Source organism: Schistosoma mansoni, chromosome 3, assembly GCF_000237925.1.
Source record: "Schistosoma mansoni strain Puerto Rico chromosome 3, complete genome".
In the NCBI taxonomy this organism is placed as follows: domain Eukaryota; kingdom Metazoa; phylum Platyhelminthes; class Trematoda; order Strigeidida; family Schistosomatidae; genus Schistosoma; species Schistosoma mansoni.
This window is the reverse complement of record NC_031497.1, coordinates 26,008,594-26,013,816: the sequence shown is the minus strand read 5'-3', so window position 1 is coordinate 26,013,816 and position 5,223 is coordinate 26,008,594. Positions and strand designations below refer to the sequence as shown.

At 35.9% G+C, this 5,223-nt stretch overlaps 1 non-coding gene across 1 annotated transcript; it reads right to left on the bottom strand.

The window, feature by feature from the left end:
- Positions 1 to 3,028: 3,028 nt before the first annotated feature.
- Positions 3,029 to 3,095, bottom strand: Smp_tRNA_01501_Pseudo_TTG.1.1. Its single transcript has one exon. It is a non-coding gene (tRNA).
- Between the last annotated feature and the right edge of the window lie 2,128 nt (positions 3,096 to 5,223).

Genomic DNA, 5,223 nt, shown 5'->3' with positions numbered 1-5,223 from the left:
CATAGGCCGCACACCAGCATTCTCCATTCAACTCTGTCCTGAGTAGTCCTTTCCAGTTCTTTCCAGTTATTGTTCATCCTTTTCATATCTGCTTCTATTTCCCGATATAATGTGTTCTTTGGCCTTTCTCTTTTCCGCTTCCATTCATCATTCCCATTTAGGGATTGCCTCATGATGCAGTTTGAGGATTTCTTCAATGTATGTCCAATCCACTCCCAACGTCTTTTCCTAATTTCCTCTTCAGATGGAAGCTGGTTTGTCCTCTCCTACAGAAAGCTGTTGCTGATGGTATCCGGCCAGTGAATGTTGAGTATTTTGCGTAGACAACTGTTTATAAATACTTGTACCTTCTTGACGTTTCAACTCCGTACAGTAGAACTGACTGTCTTGACGTTCGTATTGAAGATTCTCACTTTGAAATTAGTTGACAGTTGTGTTTGAGTTCCATATGCTCTTCAATTGTAGAAATGCTGCCCTTGCTTTACCAATCTTCACATTTACATCTGTATCAGATCTTCCTTGTTTATCAATGGTGCTTCCGAGGTACGTGGATGTTTCCACCTCTTTCGGAGTTTCTCCATCAAGTGTGATTGGGTTGGTGTTCTCCGTGGTGTATTTGAGTATCTTGCTTTTTCCTTTGTGTATGTTGAAGCATTGAGAGCACAATGTCAGTAAAATCATTCACCTAATCGGTTTATCTTTTCCATCATTTCTGGTAAAGATTTATACAAGATGGACTGGAATACTCCATATATATGTTGTTTATTATTTACATTGTTCTAAAAACTATCTAGCATAAATTCAATTAAATATGGGAAAGTTAATAAACTAGTTTATGACTATCAACCGTTGTGAATCAATGTCCTGATTCATGATCCTTCGAGAAATCTTAGTCTCTTCAAAAGTGTAGTTATGACATGCAGACAACTATCAACTATCATAGAATCTATCTGGAGTAGGAATTCCTGCCAAATGCCTTCAATTATTTATCTTCTTATCGCATGAATTACTTTGCAAGTAAAGTATCAAAAATTTGGAATAGTCTATCGGAATCTATCCTCCAAATCAAATCACTACCGTTTGTTCACTACACTACCTTTCCTCTAAAACTGTTGTAAAAATGCTTATATCTGCGAAAATATCCCATTCCACTAGTGAAGATATTAAACTAGTGATCATCGTTATCACTAAGGGTAGTTATTAAACTTCCTTCTTGTAGATAATTCACACTTACACTGTCCCTGGTTAATTCATTTAGTTTAAGTAATATCTATGCAAATCAGTAGTTCACAAAACTATATAGCGCATCTTTAGTTACTGACCTCTCACATTAATTTTTGATGCTTTTGTTTTGTGCTCTCTGTTTTCGATACATTTTCAATAGTTATAGATTATTATAACTAATGTGTAACGGTATTAGAGTTATCTCTCGATGTAATATTAATACTTCTCAAAGATATCAATCCTCCTATTAGGAATTATCGGTTTTTATATGCCGTCTCACATTATTATAATCGATGGGACATATGTGGGGGGTTCGTGGAGATTATGAACCGATCAGTATTAGACCACCATTGAAAATCTAGAAACACTAGATGATCGTCTCTTCTTAGTATGGGACCTCACAGCAGTGAACATCCACAATCCCGAACACCGGATGCGAACCCAAAACCGTCGGTCTCGTGCACGAACACTTAATTCACTGAGTCGGATTTCAACGGTGTTATTGTCTAACTTTAACCAATCCATAATATTGTGCAACTATCTTCTATTGTCCTCTGTTTTTAACTGTCTCACCCCCGACACGGTAGAACTCTGATGGTCACAACTACTCACAAGAACTCGGAGAAATATCTCAGTAATCTAGTCACTAGTGCTTCGAAGTTTTCAATGGTGGTCGGACATTGATCAATTCATGATCTCAATTAAAACTCAACAATCTCCACAAACCTATACTAATAATTATTATATGCTCACTAGTGAATACCAGCTCACTGATTTAGGGATTAAGTGTTCGTGCACGAGACCGACAGTCGTGAGTTCGCATCCGGTGTTTAGGATTTCGGATGTGCATTGTTGTGAGGTTCCATACTAAGAAGAGACGATCGTCCAATGCTTTCAGCTTTTCAATATTGTTCTAGCTTAGATTGACTCATGAATTCAATCTTTCTTCTCCGATAATTTAGCATTATATCTATGTTCTTTATATTGTAACATTGCTTTCTGATCTTGTTTGTAAACTGATATGAATTATGTAATTATTCTCGGAATATTATTTATTGATTTGTTTACTTATTATTTATTCTTTTTTCTTTCTATCTATAAATAAAATCATGTCGATTTTTTAATTGCTAATGTCTATCATAGTTGAAAGCGTGAGTCAATTGAAGCTAGACCACCATCGAAAACCTGGAAGCATTGGAAGGCCGTTTCGTTCTATTGTGGGACTCCTCAGCAGTGCACATCCACAACTTCGCCTCGCGAGATTTGAACCCAGGACCTATCAGTCTCACGCCCGAGCGCTTAACCACAAGACCACTGAGATGGCCGGCATCCAATGGTGTTAATGTCTAACTTCAACCAATTCACGAAACTGAGCAACTATTCATCAATTGTCTTCAGTGAGTTACTATCTCACAACAGACCTGGTTGAACTCCACTGGTCACAACTTCTCACTAGAACTCCAGAAAATCATCTTGGAGCCAGTCACTAGTGAGTACATGATGATTATTATCGGTATGGGGTTGTAGAGATTGTTAAGTTTTTCGTTGGTGGTGTATTTGTTGCATTCGCTGTGAAAATTGTTATTTTGTAATCAAATAGAAAAATAACACGAGGAATTACTCCTAAGAATTACATTTCAAATAATTTCCAAAATTAAAATTTTCAGGACTATTTAAATCTCATTCAACAAAATTATTTTAAATATAAGCAAATATGGATAGCGACTACTAGTAGAATCCAGGGTGCGCTTTTCTTCCTATTTGGGACTCATCAGCTGGATGTACCTGCATCTGAGAGTTAATGTTCACCCTGGGATTCGAACCCAGTACCTTTCGCTTCAAACGCCATCACGCTATCCACTTAGCTACTGAGTCCTGATAGCCACTTGCTTGTGCAATGGGTTGAAGTTTAAATTCATTTGGTGTTGTTTATTGCAGCCCTAAACATCAGTGGGAAGATTCAAATAAACAATACTAAGTGAATTTAAACGTCAACCCATGCACAAGCAAGTGGCTGTCAGGACTCAGTAGCTGAGTGGATAATGCGATGTCGTTTGAAGCGAATGGTACTGGGTTCGAGTTCCAGAGTGAACATCAACTCTCAGATGCAGGTACATCCAGCTGACGAGTTCTAAATAGGACGAAACACGCGCCCTGGATTACACCACTAGCCACTATCCATCTCTGCTTTCAATCTGTTTTCTATTCATCTCATTCAATTTTTATTGTCAATCTAATAGTTCAACGAGTTAAATAAACAATATATTCAACATGTTTGTCAGACTAACTTCTATAGTTCAATCATTGTTTAGTTAAACAATGATAAATGTATGTTTCACTATTACATAATAATCAATCCTTTTTTTTCTTACTTTTTTTCATTTTTACCAAGAAAAAAATCCCTCTAAATGATAAATAAGTAAATAAATCTACATGAAATCCCTTATTCCTTCCTTTCTCTCTCTTTTTCCCCCTTTTAATCCCTTTACTTCATTCCTTTACCACAGTACAAAAAATTTTTTTTCTTTTTAATCAATCAAAAATGAGGTTAGAGATGAACGAGAGAGAGAGAGAGAGAGTGAGAAACAAAAATTTACGGGTTAACATTTATGATACAGCAAAAAAAAATAAACAAAATTTTGTTGATTTAAACAAAGATAAGATGAACAAATATAGAATTCTTCTTCTTTATTGTTCCCCCCCCCAGAAAAAACACAACCTTTGTCTAATTCTCTATCAGTAGTCATATCATCCATGATAGCATCAATATGGACCGTCATCTATTATTGACCTTAACCAGACTGTTTCCTTTTTCTTTTATTCAAAGAAAAACCATATTCAATTCTATAGTTTACCCAACTAGTTCAACTATCATAAGGGCCATATATGTTAATATATCCATTGGACTTGAATGATAGGGTAAATATATCTTCTCACCCCAATTATGGATACCAATATATATATATATGCTAGTGACTAATAAATGTCACCAAAACACTGAATCAATAATAATCGAATACAAAAAATATATGTAGAAGTGGAAATTTTGACTCACTTGTCTAGATATGTATATATATAGACTGAGGTTATCCACAATGTTTTCTATGTTCAGTACATATATCGAATTCAGTATTAATGTGGTGTGGTCTACTTATATCCATATAAGTAGTATATGATGATGGTCAGTCATAGAATGTATTTGGGCAGAAGATTGATAGGGAAAGAACAGGAATAAAGAGCAATCGGTATGAAAATGTATGAACAATGAAATCATAGAAGATGGACTAATATTTACAGAAGGAACAGTCAAGATTGAGACAATTGATTAATAAATTCATTTAGTATTGTTTGTTTGAATCTTCCCATTGATGTGTTAGGACTGCAACTGATCAGTCTCTAATTGGCATATGTGTATACTCTGAGTATTGCCTCGATATAGCCTTAATTCACAAGCATTGTAAGCAAAGATAGATAGTACTTATATCCATATAAGTAGTATATAACGATGCTCAGGCATTGAATACATTTCAGTAGAAGATCGATAAGGAAAGAACGAAAACGAAACGCAATTGATGTGAAAATGTATGAACAATAATAATCAGAGCTAATGGACTGATATTTGCAGAAATAATGGTCAAGATTGGGACAATTGATTAATAAATTCATTTAGCATTGTTTGTTTGAATCTTCCCATTGATGTTTAGCACTGCAGCTGAACAGTCTCTTATTCGTATATGTGCATACCGTGCGTATTGCTTCGATATAGTTTTAATTCACAAGCATTGTAAGCAAAGATCGATAGTGGCTAGCAGTGGAATCCAGGACGCGCTTCCCCATTGCACAAGCTGGTGGTTATCAGGACTCAGTAGCTGAGTGGATAACGCAATGGCATTTGAAGCGAAAGGTACTGGGTCCGAGTCCCAGAGTGAACATCAACTCTGAGATGCAGGTAAATCCAGCTGACGAGTTTCAAATAGGATGAAAAGCGCGTCAAACTGG